This window comes from Siphateles boraxobius, unplaced genomic scaffold (genome assembly GCF_051911475.1).
Source record: "Siphateles boraxobius isolate OS27281-9 unplaced genomic scaffold, OSU_SipBor_1 2, whole genome shotgun sequence".
Classification (NCBI taxonomy): domain Eukaryota; kingdom Metazoa; phylum Chordata; class Actinopteri; order Cypriniformes; family Leuciscidae; genus Siphateles; species Siphateles boraxobius.
The window spans coordinates 14,787,698-14,813,241 of NW_027508810.1; the positions used below are offsets into that span (position 1 = coordinate 14,787,698).

Consider the following 25,544-nt stretch of genomic DNA (forward strand, 5'->3'; position numbering starts at 1 on the left):
TACTCTAACTGTAAAACATCTTTATTTTTATTGTTTTTGCATTTAAGGGACATATACTTGTGATCAGCTGTTCTGTGTATAGTACATTGTTGGGTTTGTACCTTTCAGTGTTTATCTATTTATAGTACATTTATAAACATAATTTATATGAAATTGAAATACATTTAACAAGCCTATCTGCCTGAAAATGTGTTTATCACTATACAAAATGTCAGTTTTAGTCTTATTATTATTATTTTTATTTATTTATTTGAAATATTAGCATTACTCACTGGTTTTTGATTGTTCAAATCAGAGCATAAATCCATAAACGGTGGTTTTGATCCCTTTTTATCACAGGACCTCAGTTCAATTGTTTTCATACCTCTGCTGTTTTTGATTTGTAAGTGATTGTTTACACTTCTTTGTACAATATAATAAGCTTGGTTCTTTTGTTGAGCTTTTATCAAAGGCTGTCAAAGTCCTTTAACAGAAAGCAGGTATTATGGGGGTTTGTTTGTTCCTCTGGCATGCAGAACACCCTGTAGGCAGACCCCGAGTTGAAGGTCATTAAAATGTCATTTAGCAGCTGTCATTTTTAACATATTTTGTTCCAGATTGATCTGATTTGCGTCTTTGATGAAAGAGCAACACTGTTGGCTTACATAGCTCATAGTGCTAAACCATTTAACATTTATGACCAGAATACATAAAAGTGATATTTAGTGTCATGTAGGCTACACTATGGCTGTCAGTCCCTTCATGTACTTTTGTACAGACTTAGATTACTGCCAGCTAAAAATATGGATGGTTAGCCTTTAAAAAAACATGACTTTTATTCCACCGCGACTCTCTGAGCAAAACAAACAGAAAGCGTGAGCATACACTTGTTTTGAAAGCACCTAATTTTTACGCTCCTGTGACTCATGACATGACACGTTCTCTCAGCTGAATTACACATGAATAAGAGCGTAATGAGATGATATGAGGTTCTGGGTAACAGAAGGCTAAATGGGTTGAATTGTGCTGCTTTTGTGCCTCGCCATTGTTTTTGCGTCTAGGATATAGACAGAGCTATGATTGTGTGTTCAAAAGGCAACCGCAAATTGACATTTTGTCATTTTATTCTAAAATTGTAATTGCGCCTGCTGGGGGAAAAAATCTTCTCTTTAAACCCTAAAATCATATTATTATTATTATTATTATTATTATTATTTTATTTTTTACATTATCCTTTGATGAATAGAAAGTTCCAAAGAATTGCCTCTATTTGAAATAGAAATCTTCTGTAACATTATAAATGTATTAACTGTCACTTTCGATCAATTTAATTTCTCCTTACTGAATAAAATTAATTTATATATAGACACATATTGCCCTTCCCTAATCATAATCATAGTCTGAGTAAATGATGCGTTGTGCATTACTATGCTTAAGATGCATTGGAATCTTTGTTTTTAGGCAGTGGCTGGATTTTACGAGTTTGCATTGTTGTCAGCATTCCATGAGGAACTCTGTTATGAGTATAGTAAACTGAAACAATCACTTTTTCACAGCATTCAGAGCTTGCACCCTTCCCTCGGTAACAGTTAGAGGGATATTTTTAGTCTACTCTACATGCAAACTTTCTGTCCAGTACTGCAGATATCTTTCAGTTCATTATTTGTCACTGATGGTGAAATGATCTGTTGCATCCATTGTGGCCAGTTACACAGAGCTTCATGTGCCTCTATTCAGCTGCTGCTGATTCTGCATGGCAAATAAATCATATTTATTTAATTAATTAATTAATTAATTATGTGATGTGCTGATTAAATAATTGAATTAATCGCACATCAAATTTGGCTGAGAAATTAACCCTAAAAGATTGTTTAAAGTCATTATTGGTTAAAATGAATTGCTTTAAAATATTTTATTTTATTGAATAGAACTTATTACATAAACTTTTAGGCTACAACGCTCATCAACGGGCATCTAAATTGGTATTTAAATATATTTCCTGATCGTTTATTACAGCTCAGAGGTGGCATGAATGTATTTATACTGCAATTACATTTGCATAAATAATGCCATGAGTTTAATTTTAAATAGGTATTTAAGGGATAGTTTACCCAAAATATGAAAAATCTGTCATCATTTACTCGCTGGTGCGTTAAATGCGTTAATCATTTTAACATGTTATTTTTTCCATAACTAACATAGCCCTAGTATTTACATATAGTTATTAGAATTGTGTTTATTGTATTGTAATGTATGATGTGGTACTGAAGTGTATCTATCTGAGACAGTGAATGGAAATTTTTGGAAGAAATTCCAACAAAAGTTGAATTGAAATATTAGGGGGATTCATCAGCAGCAGTAGTACGTCATATGGCCCTTAAATTCAGCTCACAGAGAGCTCTGTTGAGAGCCTCTAGAGGGGCCGGCTGGGGACGGCGTCTGGATTGCACTGGCTATGAGAGAATCGTGAAGGGTACATTTTTCACAGACGTTGCACTGATCAGGTCGCTCTTGCTGCTCACAGAAGGGAGGCGTGAATCTCTTGTGCTTTGTAGGGTAAGGTCATTGTGTGCCTAATGAAGTTGTTGCATATTGATCACATGCTCCCTTTTTAAATGTTTTATGCAGGGCGTGATGATCCTGTTCAACTCCATACTGCCATACTGAGTGTGTATTCAGAGCCAACGGCAAGGAATGGTTCTAGTTATGTTTCCCCTTGAGCCTGGTACGGCATGGCATGGCACGATTAAAAACCGTTCCTGGCCCGGAATTTTTATGATATAGTTCCAATTAGAGACATGGTGAACCGAACCAAGCCTTAGATCAAATCTTCCCGTGAAAACATGAGATGAAGTACTTCCACCTCTGAACCACACTGGATGCTTTCACTCTGCTTTCGGTCCTGGGGCTATTCCTGTACCGCTTCTAACTTACAGTTTGTGTATGTCTCATTTCTGAGTGAACAAAATAATGAGGCTTAATTGGATTTTCTGCCTATGTTGATCTCCATCCTGCCGCTCCCAAAGAGAGCGCTGAGCTGTGAGACGCTGGAAGTGAGATGGACGGTTGACTCTCACAGGACTGCTGACCCTGAGGCTGGGTGCTCATGTACATGCTGTTCCACTGCAGCTTTGCAACTTCCTCCAGCAAACAGCAGCTCAGCAGGAAATGGGCTCTGGTGTGTTCGGTGCCAGAGAAGTCTCCATAGAGACCCAAACCACTAGCACATCCATTTCAAATTAGGGGATTGTAATGCTTTGGGAATGTTTAGACCATTCGAAAAGCTGTTATAATTAGTAGTGACAGGCAGAATCTGTGGACTTTTTCACATTTTCAGTGCTGATTTGGAGGGAACCCTCTGAAATGCATTTAAGTTTTGCCCTTGGAGGCCAGTCATAATTTATGTTGTCAGATTACGAATTTGATTCTATGACAACATAAACCATTAGATCTTCAGTTGATCAATGTTGTTCTTTGTTGTTTGACACCTTGGCATTAGGGGTGGGCGATATGACCAAGTCTTATTTCACAAAAGGAGAAATGCTATTTCACGATAATAATATATATATCACAATAAAGTTATATTTTATTTGTGTTATTAAAAATAAGAACAAAGAAGCAAATTACAAACAATAAGACAAACACAATACAGGTACAGTAAGTTTATTTAACATGTAGTACTAGGAAATACAGAAATTGAATAACCAAAGACTACATAGTTTTTAGTTTTCAGTGTATGATTTAAATATATATATATATATTGATTTTTAGTAAAGCTAGACAAGTTACTCAGTGGGTGATTTTCTTTGTCTTTTTTTGTTTGATTAACATTAATGACACAGACAGAAGCATGTTTATTAGGCTACTGTCACTTTAAGACTGAATACTGACACATCCTGTGCATGTTAACTTCAGACATAACCGCCTGTTTTTGCATTTTGACAATTGTGTGTAAGGGTGTAATAGATCGTAGTTGATCCATGATCCATACAGACCAGGCCCCATGGTTCACCACCCTTGTGATTCGCAGATTAATTTCTTGTTTTGTGATCCGTTGTAACACTAATAGTGTGTGTATTTGACCATTCAAGTGCAATAAGCTGCAAAAGAGAACTGAATTGGGGATTGCATGCTGTCTGAGAGAGGCGTCTTTCTGTGCCTTTTGTTTGCTAGTTATCGCGAGTATCACATTGAGTTCTTTTTTTTCACAGCTTATTCTGCTTAAAGGGACGATGTGTAGTTTTTTAAGTATTTTATTATCTAAAATCAATATTTTTATTCATAAATATGTCCTCAATGGTATACAAATACCTCTGCCAATGATCTGACTTATCCTCATAAACGAAGAATTTATTATCTTTATATACATGAAACTGGTAGGTCCACGGAGGCTTTCAAAAGAGACGACATTGACTTAACGTTACCTGTTGAGAAGAAAGCAGGCAAGTTCAGGCCTGCTTTCTTCTAAACAGGTAACGTTAAGTCAATGTTACGCTCTAAATTACAAGCTTTTTTGGTCGCTTCTCCGCCTTTGGAAACTTTCAATTCTGTCAAACATCCGTTTGTTCATTGTGACAAGTTGCAGTTTGTTGGAAATAACAAACCTGTTCACCCGAAGGAAAACTCGATGGAGTGCTATTAGAAGACATCCTGTCATAGCTTTTTGGTACATAACAGATACCGTAGTTGCAACACGCATTTGAAAGAGCGAGGCGCTGTAGAGCACTATTCGCTTGAATGCAAAATACAATTTCACCACTAGATGGGACAAATTCCTACACATTGTCCCTTTAATAAAACTTTGTAACATCATGCATATACTGCTACTTATTTTCTCATTCATACATGTAGATGTTTCTTTATCACTCAAACATGTCAATAACTTTAAGTAGTACTAGATATATTTGTATACCGCGATTTAAACAATTTAAGAAAATCAAGAATGATAGACGGTTTATATCGTCGACACAATATATACCGCCCGGCCGTATAGCGTATACCGCTCTGACCACGCCAAGGCCCGCATCTGCTCCGACTCTGGGCCGGAGGAGGCAGAGGTGAGCATATGGGAGTAATTGGCTGTGCTGCTATGGAGGTGGAGGCAGGCGAGAGGTCAGGAGTTTCCTGCGGCTGCTGAGGGAGGCTCCCGCTGTGGCTGTTATGGGCCAGCTGCCGTGCGCGCATGTATGCGTGTGTCTGCGTGCATTCTGTGATCTCACCTGGCATGGTGGTCAGGCAGTGGCGTCATCCACCCTCATCCCAGAACTTCGTCCTCAAGGGCTGGTAAAGCACAGAAAGGGTGGAGTGCGGCTTAGCGTTATGATTATAGACTCACACAAAGTGTGCTTTTCAACTTTAGAAGACACACAAGTGCACCTTTAACATGGAATTAATATTATTGTTGTCACAGACACTTACAGTATTACCTTGATCCTGTAAGAATATATGCAGTATTTCTTGCACCGCTACTGAATCTACAGCACAGCAAAGAGATATTTAGCAAGCGTGAGTTTGTTGTCTCTGGACTGAATGGGATGACAAAGATTCTACCATGAAATAGGGCAAAGAAAATAAATAGGCAACACATCTTTTGTTGAGTTGTCTCCATTGGCTGCATGCAAATTCAAACTACACAAACTATTGACTTTTTCAAGCTGGTTCATTTAATGAATCAGTCAAAATATTCACTAACTCACAAGTAATTGCTTTCTCTGTCACTACAAAGTGGCAATAAAGACTTAAATTATTACAAAAAAATCAAATAATTGTTCTTTTGAACTTTCTATTCATCAAAGAATCCTCACAAAAAATTATCACGGTTTCCACAAAAACTGTTTTCAACATTGATGATGATAAAAAGAAATGTTTCTTAATCACCAAATCATGATATTAGAATGATTTTTGAAGGATCATGAGACACCGGAGTAATTATGCTGAAAATTCAGCTTTGCCACACAAATAACATTTTAAAATATATAAAAAAAAACCAGCTATTGTTAATTGTAATAGTATTTCACAATATTACTGTTTTTCGGGATTTATTAGATAAGTGCAGTCTTGTTGACCACAAGAGACGTTTTCAGAAACTTAAAAAAATCTTCCTGACCCTAAACTTTCGAATGGTATACAGTGTGAATTTTCAACCTTAATGTCATCATGAAACACCATTTGCTGTATATTAACTTCTATAATTTGATATACTAGTTAAGCAAAACATTTTTGGAAATGTAAGATGGGACTTGAATGGCTTGTGAGTTGGTGAGAAATGATGCTCTACTCTGTTATTGGTTGAGGTGGCCTATAGAAAAGTTGAGGTGGCCAAAGTAGTTATTTCATTTTGAAGAATGCAATGAAAACAAGTTAAAACCCCTGTTTTTTCATAATAATGTATGCTTATGAATCATGAGGCATTTATGAAAGACCAGAGACCGTTAAGAAAGCAAATAAGGTTAATGTTGATTTCATATCGACTTTAAATTAGTAACACCCAAATGCTGTACATGCACTGCCAGTGACCTTAGTAGCATCAGCAATCCATATTTTAGCATAGACGTCATCTATTCTTTACTCATTTATGAGTATTAAAACCACAAAATAAATTCACGTGCATAACTCCTCCTCACCTTTTGCGTGTTTACTTTAGGACTCTCAGCAGAAGGAGCTCTGCACATTTAAGCTGAGCTCCATGGATTTATGGCCCTTTGTTAGGAATACAGGCAGAGGCTCGGAAAGCAGGTAGGAGGAAGAGAAGGGATGAAGGGCTGCTCACTCACACTTACTCACTTTGCCATTGTGTGAGCGGAGAGAAGCGGGGACTCCTACGCTATCCGTCAGCTCAGTAACAGACCAACGTAAGGCAGAGCAGGATTACGGTGCATGACTGAAAAGCTCCCTGCAATGTATGCGATGCATAATCCATGTATTATGAAAACAAACGAGACATATGTTTGTGTTTCTAGCTGAGGAATGCTGTCTTTAGCTCATTGTGTTGAAGCATATTTTTCCCCTAGCTGTCGGTTTGACAGTTGATTCTCATTCGGTATTGAATAATAATAGAAATTGAACTGCCCTGAATACTGTTTCAGGTGAAAGTGCATCACTACTAATACAGAAACTTTTGTATAAAATAAGTCATATTTAAAAAGAACAATCTTTACCTGCTCAATTTTGCTACCGTACCTTTAAAATTTCTATATGTAAATGACAGTTTGATTGGCTAACTTTGGCATGCACTGATGCTCTTTAGAAGTTCAGAATATGTACTGAATATGTGTTGATATGTAAACTTCAGCGGACATATGCTAATGTACTTTTGCTCATGACATTATAACCATGACCATTTCTGATTGGCCCGTTTTGTAGCTTCGTTTCCATGCTTTGGGTGGGGAACCTTCAATTTTAAAAATGACTACCTTGTAAAAAGTTTGGAGTAGGATTTTCTTTTCTTTTTTTCATCTAAGAATCCTGTAAATTGTTTGAACATGGTTTCCATAAAAAAATTAAGCAGCACAACTGTTTTCAACATTGATAATAATAAGAAATGTTTCTTGAGCATCATCAGTATATTAGAATGATTTCTGGAGGATTATGTGACACTGAATACTAAAGTATTATTTTTAAACTTATTTTAATTTGTAATAATATTTTATAATATTACTGTTTTAACTGTAGTAAGTTTAATAATTTACTTTAAATAAATGCAGCCTTGGTGAGCATAAGAGACTTTTTCAAAAACATTTTAAAAATATTACTGACACCAAACTTCTGAACAGTCAAGTACTTACTAACTCAAAATAGCAAGATATGGCATGCACCTTTAATTTTCGCATTAATTGAGTTGCTAAGTTGCTCCACGAAGCCAATATCCATGCAAAAGCCTCAACATGCTCATGGAAGTGCTCTGACTTTTGATCTCACTTTGATCACCAGTGTTTAGTCCATGGTGAATCCACAGTGTTGAATGTGAGGCCTAGGGTGTTGAATGAACATAAAATGTAATCGTAAACTCATTGTGCTACTGTACACAGCGAAGCCCGAGTCTATGGGAGCCTGATAAACATAACAGCATGACTGTGAGGGGGGTGGGGGTGGAAATAATGGCCTTCTCAACTCAACACAACTGGAAATGCATAAACTGAACAGCAAGACTTTGACATTTCAACAAAAAGAATCAGCAAAACAATCAAAGTCAGCCAAGGAAAACAATGCCTTCTCCCTACCCCATCCCCAGAGGAAATACCAAACATTACAGCAGTGTATAAATAGCATCTCCTACAGCCGAGTACAGGAGGGGTACTGCATCTCTGGGGGGCTTTGGAAACACGCCAACATCTCCAGCGCGTCCGTCTTGCACTTCCCTTGCACTCTTTATTTCCTCGCTATATGCCCTCCTTCTGCATGGGTTAGCAACCTTGTAACACCTCACAAACAGCCGTTTATTTATTAATAAGGAGCTGCACTTGTGCGGAGAGTGTTTTCATATGGGTGCTTCAATGGGGGAGTGTGTATATGGACATTGACCCGAGTGACTTAAAAGGTTATCTAAGGTCCAGGATTGTTGGCTGATCAAGCAGGAGTCCCCTCGCACATAACACATGTAACACACGGCTAATATAGATATAAGGCATTAGTGCAAGAACCAGAACTACTGTACATTCTTTGGGTGTTTCTTTAACTTGCGGCATTTATGTTACAGAAGTTAGTTGTTTGTCATGAATAACCTTTTTCTTTTTTCATTTTTTTTTTCAGATTTAAGCTCCCAGTCTTGGAAACTTTTCCATGTCTTTCATCTTTTTTTTTCTGCTAATTTTCAGTTGTTTATATTTGTATATACTACTGATTTTATTTTAATTTTCTTTAAAATAAAAATCGTACTGGCTCCAATGGTATTGATCTAAACAAAAGATAAAATAATCATTAAGCATTTCAATCTTTTGTTATGTAAAATGTTCTATACATGTCTCTACTTGTTTTAATGAGAAAATAAAACTTGTTAGCAGAATATTTTAATTGTGCATCATTTCTAATCAAGCTGTAATTTGGTCAAATTATGCAAAATGTCTGACCATATGTGTTGGCTATTTAGGATATGTAAAATACTAACTGTGAAATTACTCTTAGCAAGACAAAGGAGTCTGTCATTTTATTTAAAAAAAAAAATCTGAAATGTAATTTCCATAACCATAATTTCTATTACAGTTCAAAATAAATCAGTTGAGATGTGGCATCTGTCCCTCAGATGTGGCATTCTCTTGTTGGACATGTTAGTGTGCAACTTTAATAAATTAGAGAGAGAGTGTAAATTGCATTTTAATATATTCATTATTTTCACAGGGTCCACAGGGCCACATTTGCCTTTAGTTAAAGAAACACCCAAATATTGATTCAAGCTACTAATTTTCTCATTTCCTCTTACCCAGAGGATATGTCTGTTGGTACAGTTGGTTCATGTTCACTGCTGGCCTCTGTGTCTTAATGATGAAACTGAGGGAGATGCCAATCCCAAATCTTTCTTAAGTAATATTTCTCATATTAAACTGCTTTGCTTGTCTTTCTTGCCAATTAACCAGGGTTTAAAAGATGTATTCTCTTGATCGCTTTAGCTCTACTCTAATCAAAGGCCTCAGGGGATTATCCATTATAGACTCAGGGAAAGAGTAGGTATGAAATTTACATTTTCAGGAGAGTTGTTAAATTTAGGAATTTCACCAGATAGGGTTCATTGACTAGGTTTTAAAAAAAGGCGACCTCTCTATTATACGTTTCTGAATGAGAAAGGCCAGCATGCAATCTCAAAAATCATTTTAGTTTAGGACCTTGATGAAACACTGGACTGGTTTTGTAAGGTTACATAAGCATTCAGGCTGCAATGTTCTATAAAACCTATAAAGTTCATCTTCGAAACACAAATGAAGGTCATGTTGATGAAATGTTGAGCGGTTTAGTCCAAAAAAAAATTCTGAAGAGATCCAATTGACGTGCGAGAACCAATGAGGTTCATTCTCGTGTGTTACGCAGCACATTTGAGCCTCAAAAAACGAGTGAGGTTTGTTTTCGCACGTCAAGCATGTTCGGTTGAGCTTCTGTTTATGTTCACTGACCAATGTTTAGATGTGAATAAAAGCCTAAATTAAATCTGTTCATCATATATAGTGGTCGTGTCTCTTCAGAAAATTTGGACTAAACAGGACAGAAAGCTCTCTGAAAATATATTTTTTGTGTTCCTAAGTTGAACACAAGTCTTATGGGTTTGGAACGACATGAGGGTGAGAAAATGTGGACAGAATTTTCATTTTTGGGGTGAACTAAACCTTTAAACCTGTCTCTGAAAATGATCTGTTTTTAAGGGGCGGCTCCTTTAGGACTTGTCAATAAATGGCCACTGTTATGATTGGCTAACGTCATTGCATAGGAAACAACGCCCGTCGCTATTGCACGCGAGTAAGTGTTTTGAGAACATTATCCACATAAAAACGTAATATACAGACAGAGCATTTTAAAATTGTTTACTTGCGCTTTGCGATGCATCTGCCACAAAAAGTTTCTTTGCGAACTCTCCGTTACACTGTGCCTTGTTTACAAAACAATCTGCAGTCAAATTCTCAGAACAAACATATAATCCTCCGATGCGATTTTGTGCACCATTTAAAAAATAACCCTTACCCTTGTTCCTGATGCTGAGATCCTTCTGAAATCTGTACAGCTGTTTAAACTGGATTCATCACAGCAAACATTCGTTCGCTCTTCCATTTGTCCTGTTGTAGGCAGACTCCAACATCTGGAGTACGTCAGCAATTGAACACTTATCTGTATACTGTATCAAGTGTAGATGATGTCAGTGATTATAGTCTATTTGCTTTTGACGTGACACTCACATTCGGTGTTGACAGGTGTCAGCCATTAAGCGACTGAACAATAGTGGGCGGGGCCTATGCTACAATGATGTATAATGTCTTGTTCTCGAGGCAGCCATATGCAAATGTATTTCCTTTTGTGACCTCATGGATCCCACAATATCCAAATGAGCTGTTTTTGGAGCTTGATTAAATAAATGCTTTGTTTATATGAGGAGGATGTTTTAAGCTATAAAACTTGCAGGATGTTTTAATGATACAAAGATGTCTTATATGTCAAAAGCTCAAATTTCTCATCTCATGACCCCTTTAAAAACAAGACAAAAAATATGTTTTTTTGCTAGTGACAACAATCAATTAGTTCTAGGTATGGTGACTTTTAAAATGCGGAGGCACTTGTTTTAAATATTTGGATAGGATCAATGATACTCATGATACTGTAGCAGATTCTGGTGTTCATTATTTGTCAGATGGGAATGCAGATTATGTTTGAGACTCAACACAGCAACGCATCAGATTGCCATTTATGTGCAGCACAGGCTGCATTTCATTCGGGCTATGGCAAATTAGCATATTTATGGGAAATTTAGCGAAAAGTTACGCCATTAGTTTGGTAGTCAGTTCATCGCACATTTTGTGTCAGCAAACTGGAATTGAAAGAAGATTGAAAATGAATTTTTGCAAGTGAAATTGTGTTTATGGTGCGGCATAACGAAAGGATTTGCTGCAGCTTTTGCATGTTTACACTCCTATTGATCAAATTCTTAATGCATGTCAGCGGGGACATTCACCGCAATGCTGAACCAGACCTACTAATGTTTAGAGATTCAATGCATCTTGTTCTCCAAAATGCATGAAATAGAGGGAATATTAAAGAATATGTAAGAAAATATCACAGGCTGGAATCATCAGAGAAACTCGCCGTTATCTTTAATATTTTTGAATCGATTTCTTGACATGTAAAATGGAGAAATCAAAGGGTCTTAATGTGGTCCGATGCCTCTGCCATTATGCTGAACCACAGCCTAAAAGCTTCTGATGCTCTTCTGTTAGCTCCAGTGGGACAGTTTGTTTTTCTGTGGCTTCCTGTGAGGATTCACTTCAACATTGGACACGAAAGCATAAGCACTTTCAAATTCTCACCCCTGTCTCTTCCCTGAATGAACTTGTGGTTAAAGAGTCCACATAGGGGCAGTAGTCCGTATCAGGAACACTAAGGCAATAAATGTAACCAACTCTCAACAGCCCTTTTTTATTTAGCCCAATAATCTGCTCTTAATGTTTCATGAGATTTTGTGCTGCATTTTTATCCCGTTTTTGTTCTCACCAGAGCAAATGCACATCAATAATGGACGTGCTTTGGGGTAGCAGAGAGAGTAAGTGTGAAGGTATTCTGTTAATGTTTGACAACTCTTCAGCTAAGAGCATTAGGACAATGACAAGTCTTTCTAGAGTATTACCTCAATTGCGTTTGGTCTATTTGGCGTCAGTTCCATCTGCAAGAGGTAAATAAATAATTTTACAAACAGAAACTGACGTTGTAGTGAAACTAAGGTGTTGACCCCAATTCTGGGCTAAAGATTGTTCAGGGAAATAAGCTAGTCCTATAAAAAAGATGTCTCATTTTTCATGTCACATTGATGGTTGCTGTAATTTATCCATAGTAAACTCTCATTGTATTTGGACTATCCAGTGCATGCATTTTACTTAAGACCTTAATATTGCATGTGTGTGTGTGTGTGTGTGTGTGTGTGTGTGTGTGTGTGTGTGTGTGTGTGTGTGTGTGTGTGTGTGTGTGTGTGTGTGTGTGTGTGTGTGTGTGTGTGTGTGTGTGTGTGTGTGTGTGTGTTTGTGTGTGTGTGTTTGTGTGTGTGTGTGTGTGTGATCATTCTAATAGGCGGATTTGTTGCTCAAGGTTCGTTTCTTATTATTATCAATGTTTATTTTTTTGTATTTTTTTTGTGGAAACGGTGCTACATTTTTTACAGGATTATTTGATGAAGTTCAAAAGAACATCATTTATATAACTTCTTTGAAAAAAAAGAATAATAATTACTGTCACTTTTGACCAATGAAATGCTTTCTGAATAAAAGTTTTAATTAAATTATTAAATACTTAATAATTATTAAATAATAATAAAAATATTTTAAAAAATCTTACTGTTTCCAAACTATATATATATTTTTAGATCTTTTTTTCTTTTATTTATTTATTTATTTTAGATGTTTGAGGTGCTGCTTTGTTAAAGGTGATGTGAGCATTTGCTCCACTAGCAGCACCAAACAGAAATACACACACAATCACATAAAGATTGTTTCCAAAATGCTCGTAATATTGCCCTATCCGGCATTGTGTGTTCCGTCCTTCGGATGAGACGTTAAACTGAGGTCCTGAATCTCTGTGGTCATTAAAAATCCCAGGATCTCCTTCGAAATAACCCCGGCATCCTGGCCAAATTTGCCCCTTGGCCTCTGTCCATAATGGCCTCCTAATCATCTCCATATACAGTACACCGATTGGCTTCATCACTGTCTCTTCTCCACTGTGGTGGGCGTTCTGGCGCAATATGGCTGCCGTCGCATCATCCAGGTGGATGCTGCACATTGGTGGTGGTTGAGAAGATTCCCCCTTCCATGTAAAGCACTTTGAGTACCCAGAAAAGTGCTGTATAAATGTAACAAATTATTATTATTATTTTTAAAAAGCACCACAGAACCACAATGTTTCAGGAAGAAAAAAAAAGTCATTTTATTTGTGACTACAGTATGTTGTGATTGTGAAACACAAGACACATTTCCACTGGTGTGTGCCCCTCCCTCCTACATCAAGATCCTGCCACTTCCATATCTGGGACAAAAGAAGGCTTTTCCATCATTTCTGAACCCTGTTATTCCCGAGTGGTAGTAGGGCGCCAGATGGGCTCTGACCTGGATCTGTGGTTTTCGATTGTGAAGGTTACCCATCCGTGTTTTTGCAGATGCCGAGCGTTGAACCTCTAGTTAGCGGCCATTGCTCTGATCTCCACAAAAGGAAGCCACCACTGCACTGTTTACATTCTATGAATAGAATCACATGTTTGATCATGCTAGCCCAGTGTCAGAGAGAGGATGTGGACAACAGCACCCACAAGGGTAGCAGTGAAGTAGAAGCTACTGTAATCTCTTGGTGTGAAAAACTCTCACTTACTTTTTTATATGACACATTTGATGTGTAACATGGTCTGAAGAAACAAAAAAAAACAGCACACCTCTGGGAATTGTTATTTGTGATGGAAACAGGATTCGTAAATAATTTAATGACTCAACCATTCTGGTTACTCCATTCATTTATTACTTGTATGGAAAAAAAAATGTTTGGGAAAAGAAATGCAGTTCCATTCCCAATGAATCATTTATATAATAAATCAATTAAAACAATTTTTGCTAATGGTGTGTTTACACACTTTTTTAATGACTTTTCACAGTCTTTTTTGAGCTGTAATAAATGCAGCCCAATAATTGACTCTAATTATAACTCTATATCATAAATATTTTTTTTATAAAATACTACTGAGAAAGCTCATAATGTGTTTCTTTAGCTACACATTGTCATATAAAATAATATGCAGTAACTAATTTTATCAATCGTTGGGAATCATCTGGTCACTATGAACTGATAGTTTTTAAAATGTTAAACTGGTTCTGAATAAGAACCGACTCTCTGTTCCTAACTGGTATTTATATATATATATATATATATATATATATATATATTTTTTTTTTTTTTTTTTTTTTTAAAGAAATTAATACTTTTATTCTGCAATGATTCATTATTGTCAGTAAAGACATGTATAATGCCTTTTAGATAAAAGATTTGTTTCAAATAAATGTTATTTTCATTAACTTTCTTTTCATCAAAGAATCCTGAAATAAATGTATCATGGTTTCCAGGAAAATATTAAGCAACACAAGTGTTTTCAACATTGATAATGAGAAGAAATGTATCTTGAGCAGCAAATCAGCATATTAGAATGATTTCTGGACGATCATGTGACTCTGAAAATTCAGCTTTGCCATCACAGGAACAAATTACATTTTAAAATATATTACAATTGAAATTGTAATAATATTTCACAATATTACTGTATTTTTGATCAGCCTTTGTGAGTATATAAAAAAAATAAATTCCGACCCCAAACATTTGAACCGTGTAGCCCTTTCAAACGTGGAGAAAACACATAATGTAAATGGCCATCTATGACCTTGGTGACCAGACAGCCATTGTGTATCCTTAAAAAAAAAACACATCCACTGCAATTATCCAAGTCTGCCCTCTATTTCAAGCTTTGACATTAAAAATAAATAAAGTAGCACTTATGGTTTGAGAGACTGACCACTTTCTTTCGAGATCTAGGCAGCCTTGTGTTGACTCTCCCTGTGTGGCTACATGGTTAGGTTGAGCTGAAGCCAATCGCGACTGAAATTTCACTGCGGTGCTGCTAGAAACAGGCCTAACACATACCCTTATTACCCTGTCCCGTGGGGGATGAAATAAACCGCCTGTTTAAGCAATACTTCAACCTGTTAAAGGCGTATTCACCCTTTGGGTCCTGTTCTAGCACCGCTGTGTACTTCAGAACGCTTATTTAATTAGCGACATGTTTCAGTTCCACATGAAGTTGTCGGTGGAATAATCCTGTAATTTGTAATTAACATCCATAACCTTTTGTTCTCATCAGATATTTGAGGAATGCTTACTGCATACTAACTCCTGCAGCTCAGTTCTGTCTCTCTCACGTCTTTTGTTAATGGTAATCACTGCAGAAAATCAGCATGTCACACATTAAGTAGACAGGTTTACTGTACAGAAGACACATGTTCGGTGCATGTGCTCGCACAATGGCTCACCTGTTTGGCTCAAAGCGTTAGCTGTGGGTGAACAGATTATTACTCAGTGTGGGCTCTCCAAAACGTGTTTCGTATTTATATATATGGCAAGATTTAGCAGTTGAGGGTGGATAAGGGAATGGTGAATGTTCACAGCTTTCAGTGCTGAAGAGCCGTGGATTCTGTGCCAGGCACTTCAGTTGAAACACACCTGCATGCTTTTATTCACTCCAGCACTCCTGTGGGATTGGGCTTTTCATAAATGTATCAGTGAGGTCAAAGAAATTTTGCATTGACATATGCTGAAGAGTTTGTGTGGTAATTATTACATTATAAAGATTCAACTGATGACTTTCAGGTGATAACCCTATTTGTATTAATTCACAATATATTGTGTACATTTTCTTTTTCTAGATTTTTAAACAAATATTTACAGAGCCCGGAACATGACATGGACAAAAATGTATATATTATGGCCACGAATTAAGAATTTGTTCTCTCGTTTTAGTAAATCATGGGGACAAATTAATAATTTTTTCTCATGACTTTTTAATTCGTACCCTCATTTTAGTAAATCATGGCCACAAACTAAGAATTAATTCCCTCGACTTATTAAATTCATTCCCTCAGTTTAATTTAACAAATTTGGAAAACATAATTACAATGGGGCCACGATTTAGTAAAATGAGGGAACATATTATATTATGTGCACAAATTACTTAAAAGGACATCAGGCAAGGCTGAGTGTTTTTTTCTCTACGAAGCTCCTCCTAGCTCCCCCTGGTGTCTGGCTTTCAAACACACTGTCGTAAAAACAAACTGTTGTTCCTCCCCCCTTGCCACGAGCAACCCAGCTATTTCAAAACCAGTTATGTCTACCGACAAAACCGACAGAGGAACCGCCAAACAACCACAGAAATCAAACGTGTTTGCTAATGACAATGCTAACATCAAAGTTATAGTATCTAGCGTAGGCCTACTAGTAAGCCCGTAACAGACAGCGATCATAATAAAAACCTTTACAGACAATAGCAAACATCCTGAGGTCACAATTACTTGAAATTTAAATATTAAACAGTTTATTCCAAAGATACTTACAAGTGCAACAGCAAGAAGGCCAGGTCAGCATCCGTTTTGCAGCCTTCTGTTTCTCTCAGTTCTCGCCATTCTGAAAAAGCTGGTCCGATATTTACTCGATTCTGACTTCTTGCTCGGTCAGTCTCCTGTTTCCTCTTTCGTTGGTCCTCCGACAAAGATTTCCTAGCTTTCTGCTTCTTTTTTTACAGGCTCAGCCATAACTCTATCAATCGTTGCCCTTTGCTTATAGCTAGCCGGTGCCTGAATGGGGGCGTGTACGTGTGCTGTGCCAATCAGTTAAAAAAGTTATTTGGATCACCTTTAATACGAGGGAACAAATTAGTCTAATGTAAGTCCTGGGAAGAAATTGTTAATTTGTGGCCATGATATACACATTTTTAGTCCTGCATATCAAATGCAGGGCTCCTTAATAGCTTTTACTTTTTCTGAAGAAGTCCCAAGTCTATATTCTTTATGGCTCAGCTCCTGCCTTCGATGCAAGTCTATACGATTTTTTCTTGGAACACACAATTCTTATGTTCTATAAGTTATTGATCATTTATTAGAGAATGTAATTGTATTGGTCAATATTGGATGTGCATGCTAATTTTAGACTAAAATAAATCTCTAAGAAGACTTAATAATGACTGTTTTTTAATGACTGTTAAATATAATCTTTTACCAAATCTTCAAATTAATATCCATTTTTCATACTGTATAATTGTAATGTTGTAATTTCTGAATTAAATTTAGAATTTGAATATGTTAGATTTTTTTTAGATAAATTAAATACATTCATTTCGTCCTGAGACAAAATTTCACCTTTTTTAATTGTCTACCAGGAGATCGTTATGAAGAAATATCATTAAGTCAAATCACTTATAATAGCAGACATCATTGTCCAACAAGCCTCAATATCTGAGATGTTCATGTCCGTAGTATTAACGATGCATTGAGTATGAGCAACATTATTAGCAAGGACCAAATATTCAACGCCATATGAGAACGTATTTCTACAAAGAACTTTATGTACTGGTGCTTTAAAGAACCCAGAAATCAATGAATAATACACTGATCTGAAGAGACTATAAAGTAAAATCTAAAACTTTGAAACTCCAAAGGATCATAAAGCAACTCATTAAACACTATACAGCACAAAATGTTCCTTTTAAAGAATCCCACGATGTAGAATTTGCCACTTTTGGCTTTCTTAAACACCCCTCCTGCTCACATCAGCTGCCAGTCAGCTTGACGGCAGGTCAGTCGTGACAAATTCGGAGGTGATAAACTGTGAATGGCTTCCCTGGCACCTGTCCTAACAGCAGAGCTCTGGGAATCCCCAAAGTCCAGTCACTCATTTTTAATCGATGTGTCTTCATCCGTCCGTGAGGTGTGGGGCTGTAGTGCTCCAGTGGTGCTGTGTCCGGTCTAGACTTCCTCTCTGCCCGTGACTCCAGCTCTCTGGCTATTCAAGCGGCAGAGGAGGCAGTGGGGAACTGGTAACCAGCTGCAGGTTGACAGGAGATAAATGGCTCCATTAGTGTGTCTGGGCCGTAGGGTGGAGTCTGACCCACTGGCCCACCCAGCACCAGAAGCCACTTACAAACACCAGACAACACACTTCCTAATTCTGGACAGACCTGCCAGGGAATGCCAGCACAGTGGGTTATCTTGTGACCTGGCTGCAAGGGCCTATGTTATATACCATATGGATGGTAGGTCAGTGTTATAGCAGGTTTATGAAAGATACCGGTGTCATTCTAGTTTTACTTCATGACGATTTCTAATATTTTTGTCAAAGTTTGAGGAAATGTATGAATTAAATAATCATGAATTAAATTACACCATCATATGGTATACTGGATTGCCATCTTATCGACCACTTTGCTCTCTAGTTGTCGGACACGTAAAAATCCATGTCAGTCAACCAATAGATTGTATATTGTTGGCTATATTTAGAAAGTGCTTAAACTGATGTAATGGTACATGTGATACTAGCCTGAATTACTGACCCAGATGGAGTTTGTTGTTTAGACGTGTTTTCATTGTATGAACATATTTCCCATATGACCATATTATCCCATATGATGGATTGATGGATAGATAGATAGATAGATAGATAGATAGATAGATAGATAGATAGATAGATAGATAGATAGATAGATAGATAGATAATGTGAATTAAACTAAATGTGTATATTAATTTGTGTGTGCCCACCCTTGTAGCTGACTAGTCTCTCTAAAATGAACCACAGAGAAAGTTTCAGTGACCCTTAATATGAGCTGTAAGTAATCATTGTTTCATTATCATTGTATGCATATAATTCAAGGAAGAGCAGTCCTTAAAGACATTTTAAAAGTGAATTGCCCGTATTGTTTTGACAAGGCTAATTGTCATTGTTCCAGAAATGCCATACCTCTCAGTGACGCATGGGTGTTGGTTTTTTCTTTTCCCTAACAGACACAGAATAAGTAGAGTCCCAGGAGAGCCTGAGACTGAAATGCAACTGCCATCTTTTAATCTAGCTTTGCTTAAAATTAGCATTTTATAGGGTTATCTTGACATTATTTGAGAAAGATGACATTTGTATTACCTTTGGGTATTATTAGAAAAATATATCAGCAGCTAGGTTTGCGTTTAGGCGAACATGTTAGGCACCTGATATACGTGTGCATCTGTGATTGAGCACTAAGTGGCTTTGTTAAATCATTACCCTATGAGTCATCTCTTATAGAAGACTGCTTTCCGTCTTTTTTTTATTTCAATTCAACATCAAAGGGGGAAATAATGCCATAATCAAGCCGAGAACAGATCAAATAAACCAGACTCGGCTCTGAGATCTTGTGCATGAGTGTTTGTGCCTGAGTAGGGCTGTTCGTGAGCAAAAGCAGACTCTGATCAGCCTCCATATGGAGCACTTCATCATAATCAGATTATATGATGTGGTGTCTTTCTTTGAAAGGAGTAAACTGTTTGCTTCTCCGCTTCTCCAATCTATCACTTCTTCTGGTTGTTACACTTAAACTAGACATTTACATGCTAAACCTCCTGATGCTTTCTGTATGTTTTAAAATATCTGCATTTAAAACATCAGATCTGTATAGACAGATCTGCTGACCACATCACCTCATTGTGGTCTTCATTAAAGGTGCAGTAAACAATTTGTGGGAAACACTGTTGAAAGTGGATCAGACTGAGCATCTCAACAATCTTGTAGCCAATCAGCAGCGTGTGCACTCATGATGGGGAGGGGAGAGAGAGAGCAAGAGGGAGATTTCAAGAAAGACTGTAGAAAGAGAGATGGCTGAGAGACATTACAAAAGAGAAAAGGTCAGAGGAATATTACTGGGAAAGGGGTTATGGTCAGGCAAGAGCTTTAGGACACGTGTAATATTAGAAATGCTTTATATAGCTGGAGAGATTGAAGCGGGAAGGCCTGAAAATGGATGGAGGTTCAGGGTCCGAAATTAACACCCGCCAAGCGCCAAATGCGGCTAGATTTTCCGTTTGGCGAGTAAATCTCAAAAGGCTATCCGCCACACTGGCGGGTGAATGTTCCAGACATCCAAAGTCTTGCGGAAGTTCCGGGAGTCTCCCGCGTATTGATAGCGGCTCCCTGATGCCCGCAAATTAGTTCAAATCTCCAGGAATCTAGAGCGAGCGAGAAAGCGCGTGAAGCGCGCACACTGCAGAGAGGGAGAGACCTTGTGTGTGTGTGTGCCTCAAGAAGCGTGTGTGAACCTTCTTCACACCAAAAATAGACCAACACTAAATATATTTTTTTAACTTAAATAATTAACAAATTAAGATGACAAAAAGAAAACACTGAATCAGTTTGAAGCTTTGAAAAAACGGCTTTTTTTCATCAGACTACATTTTTTCATCAAATAAAAATAGCAGACCTACCTCAATCCACAGCTTGTCTAGTTTTTACTTAAAAAAGTAACATGTCTACATGATGTGGGGTGAGTCTGGGTCTCCGATGGCACAGATGTCCCGGGAATACAGAGATAACGTCTCGCTAGAGTGGCCAACTTCGGAAAGCGCCTTTCATTTGCTTGTGGATGTTTGCTTCGCCAGTGATATTGCACTGTACTTGCACTAGGCCTACTGCTATTTTAATACCGCGTAGCATATTTTGCAAGTAACTTCGTCGCCCTTTCTGTCGAAATAGTCCCACACAGTAGCTACTTCTTTTCGCTTGCTTCATTGTGCTTGCTCAGCGAAATATGTCTTTAGGCGCGTGTGGTCGCGCGTGTCGACACACCCCATGATTTAACAAATATAGGCTATATACTGTTTTTTTTTTAACCATGCAGCAAACAAATAAAAAAGCTAAATGTGTGTGTGTGTGTGTGTATGTATATATATATATATATATATATATATATATATTATTTCTTTTTTTTTTTATCTGTTTAACTGATAGTATTACTCTGTAAAAATATTTACTTTCGGTAAAGTATCTGATAGTTTTACAAAACCTTCAAATGTACTGTTATGAGCACTAGTTCCATGCTCACATCTTCCATGTCTTACTATTTGTTGCTCTGATTTGACTTCTATGTACTCTTATTCATTCAACATAATACTTATCTCAATTAAATGTACTGAAATGCATGTATATGTGACACAAAAAGGCTGTTTATTATTTTGGCCGGTAAAAAATATGCTTGGCTGTTGGATTTTTTCATCTACCAGTCCCCGTGGCAGGTGAGCCAAAAAGTTACTTTCGGACCCTGCCGAGGTTGCGTTGTCTCTACTCCATTCGTGAGTAACATTGGTTTTGAGTATGTGCTGTTAGAGACTAACAGTGAACTCTTACTTGCATATACTCGTGTACTGTATGTTCGTTTTTGTTCTTATTTGTCGTTCGTCAGCTTCGCTCTGTTTTTCGTTAAGATTTATTTACTTCGCTTCTGCTATTATAGAGACATCCACTCTTGAATTGCCTGTTCATGCATTTTAGGGGTGGAGAAATGAATGGAGGGGTGTGTTTGTTTGGAATGATTTTTCACATATCAACAGAATCCAACAATGATTCTCAGAAATCACTTACTGCATATTCAAGCCTCTTTTTTAATCTAAATCCTGTGCGTTTGGATAACTGTCAATGGAACTGACGGTGGCAAACAATTGAAACTTGTATAGAAAAGTTACGAGTAGTTCTGTTCCCTCATGCTAATGGCTTCAGCTCGAGTTTGAGCATTTGCTTCAATTCTGTTTCACAGTCTTCGAAAGTTTTTTAGCCAGTCATTTACACTCAAAATGTGAGTGTAGTGAGGTAGAGAGAAAGAGTTTGTAACTATATTTGTTTAAAAGCATACAAAAAGTACTTTTGATTGGCACTCCTTTACAGGATCCAAAAAGTCCCACACTGGCGAGCAAACTTTTTTTGGTTGCAAGTGGAGTTTTTCACTTTGGTCTGTCGTCATCTCTGACATGATTTTGTGTCGTCTTTTTTTTTTTTATGAAGAAGGGCAACCAACATTAATGTCACCTACCATGTTGGTGTGTCAACTAGATAGCCACTGGATTATTTACGATATTATCACATCATCATGGGTAGTATTAACATGATATCAATCTTTGAGTTTTAAATATCATGGTTATTGTCAATACCGGAATAGTGTGACACCCCAGCGCAAACTTTCAATTAATCTTTTTCTCGCAAACCCCTCCTGCTATCCATCAAGGTGACTATCACACAAGGACACAAACTCTTATTACCATAATATCTGCATGTTATTTATTTTTTCCAGTAATGACTTCATCCAGTTTCCCACTGGTACACTGCTGCTTTAATCACCTGCTTTTCTTGGCTTGCCGACATAAGTGCCTGTGGAGTTAAAGGTTTAATACAAAATCTCAGGATGTCTCCTGACTTCAAGAGCTTTTGGCTCCTCACAGGAGCTGTCAGATATTTTTTAGAAACAGTCACAGGCTTCAGGTTCCCTGTCAGAAATGGCAGTAACTTGCTGCTCCAGTAGAGCCGTGTGTCTAGAAGATTTTGACACGCTCAATAGCCATTTAAAGGATGGAGCTGAAGCCTAATGTGAGAATGATAGGATGGAGATGGACGGTGTCGTTGTTAGATCAGAAGGTGCGGGGAAATGTGATAGACTAAGGCAATGTGATCATAGCCTTTTACGTGTGCTCGGAGTCCTGCATTGATTTGTATGCAACATCAGAGATGGAAATCGTTAAAAGCCACCGAGGTGTCTGGCGCAATCAATATGAATTCACATGGCTGCACACAGGCCTAAAGAGGAGAGATGTGAATAAAAATGAAAGCTCAAATAATAATAATAATCATACTATATTAATGAATGAATGAAAAATACAATTATTAGACAAACTAAACATTATTAAACATGATAAATAATATTATTATAAATATGCTTTTAATTTTAATATTTTTATTATTTATTTACTTGTTTATTATTTATTTTAATAATAATAGTAGGCTATGTATTATTATTACAAACACCACTTCATTTTTTCTTTTTCTTTTTTACTATTTATTTATTATATTTATTTTATAAATACAGAAATCCTACAGTGGACGCTTCTAGTTTAGACAACTTCATTGATTATAATGTGAGTGATTTACTTTTCTGCTTATGCCTGGTGTACACATGGTGTCAGAAACACGCCTGACATAAGTATATTTTAGAATGATATGTGATTAAACAGGACGTTTTACGACCGACTTGTCTCTCAGACAACCCAACAACTAATTAGTTTTATAATTGAATAATTTTGCACATCCCTACGTCAAAGGTAGTAATAAAATTTCATTATATACTATAATTTCTTTATAATTTCCCTTTTTGTGTGAATTTATATGTTAACCAAACAGGCAGTGTGTATCATCACACTGCATGAAGTACAGTTCATTAGCTGAAAAGACAAACACATTTTAACATGCAGGCTGGAGGCACAGGTGCCCGTGCTCAGTGATGTGCTGTGCTGATTTGGGCCCATTCATATTCATCAATGCAGAAACACTGTAATCTGCTAAAGCCCCTCCATTTAAACAGCAGCGATGTGGCACGAATGTATGATTTAAAATAAATGTGCAGGAGTGGTTTTACTTCAGGGGGTTTAGCTTTCCTTTAAACTGTCTTAAAGGTGCTCTAAGCGATGTCGGGTGACGTCACTTCTTGTTGACGTTTAAAGTATTGTAAAAAAAAAAGGGAGGCTAGCTAGACCCTCCCTCCTCCTCATCCCCGCACTGACCCCCCAAACCCCACCCCCAAATCCTTCTTGTCAGTTATTGGCTGGAACAGTTTGTTATGTTTCGTGGTGCGGGTTAGCCTAGTTTGTTTTGTTGCCGTTTGTGGAGCCTGGCAGTGGCGTGCACAGACCTCCTCAGGGGCAGGAGCGGAAGGACCAAACTCAAAATATATATATGTTTTATCCTTTATTTTCTTGGCATTCTATGAAAAGATGTTGATACAATTAGAATGCATAACTCATCAAATGAAAATAGGGAAATTATTATAATACAACACAACTTTTACGAATTTTGAAGCGTACGAACAATCCCACGGACTTTAACGTCACAATCACTAAGCCTCTGACAACTATGTAATAAAAACAGAAGTTTTCTCAAACAGACAACAACATAAAAAAAATCCCCTTTCACAAAACGAAAACGACTAAAAACACTGTATATACAAAGCAGGCGATTCCACTTTGTGAAGAAACACTACACGCCTATAGACTGAACACGTAATACCCCTAAGCATAACGTCACAGTTTTCAAAGTGCAAGATTTTGAAAACTGACGTTATGCGTTTTCAAACCCGTTTTCAAAAGTTTGCATTTTCAGGCCCCGAAAATGCCATTGTCATGTAAATGAATGGCCAGAACGTTTTAGTTAAAAACGGTGTCATGTAAACGGCCCCGCGGTCTTTGTTTAAAAACATTTTCCCTGAAAGTTAAAGTTAGAAATGTTTTCAAGAGCGCGATTACTATATGAATACTATTATATGCATATGTCTTAGCTATCATGAAATCAGTATCACTTTACAATAAGGTTTCATTAGTTAAATTTGAATTTGTTAACATGAACTAATAATGAACTGCACTTCTACAGCATTTATTAATCTTAGTTAATATTAATTTCAGCATTTACTAAAACAATAAAATCAAAAGTTGTATTTGTTAACATTAGTTAATGCACTGATTGTGACATAACATGAACAAACAATTAGCAGGTGTATTATTATTAACTAAGATTAATAAATACCATAACAAATGTGTTGCTCGTGGTTATTTCATGTTAGGTAATACATGAATAATAAACAAACAAACGTTATTGTAGAGTGTTACTATGCAATCAAAGATATAAATTCCTTACAATTTAGATTTGGACATGGACTTAAGGTTTCATTTCTCTGTATTTCCTCAAGCTAATAACACTTGCCTCGGATAAAAACGAATGACATTGTAAGACTCAGAATGCGGCTGAAATCGAGTTATAGTTTTATTTTAGTTAAGCATAACTCGCATGCATCCGCAACTTATACAGTAGCATGGCAGGAACATTTTTATACATATTTTTTTTGTATTATCCACCTTATTCTTCTCTAAACAATGGGCGCCGCCATGCCGACGACTCCGGTTGCCTAATTCCGGTTCGTACTGTATTAGCAGTGAGAGAATGAGTTCAGGCTCTACATGTGCTGTTGTTGGTTGTTTTAACAATTCAAAGATAAAAAATTTTTTAGAAACTGGGTGCTTTGAGCACAAGATAAAAA

At 37.0% G+C, this 25,544-nt stretch overlaps 1 protein-coding gene across 11 annotated transcripts in view; it reads left to right on the plus strand.

Moving 5' to 3' along the window:
- mid2 (midline 2) overlaps nt 1-25,544 on the plus strand; it is a 164,586-nt gene that overhangs the window by 78,279 nt on the left and 60,763 nt on the right. The gene's annotated exons all lie outside the window — the stretch shown is intronic.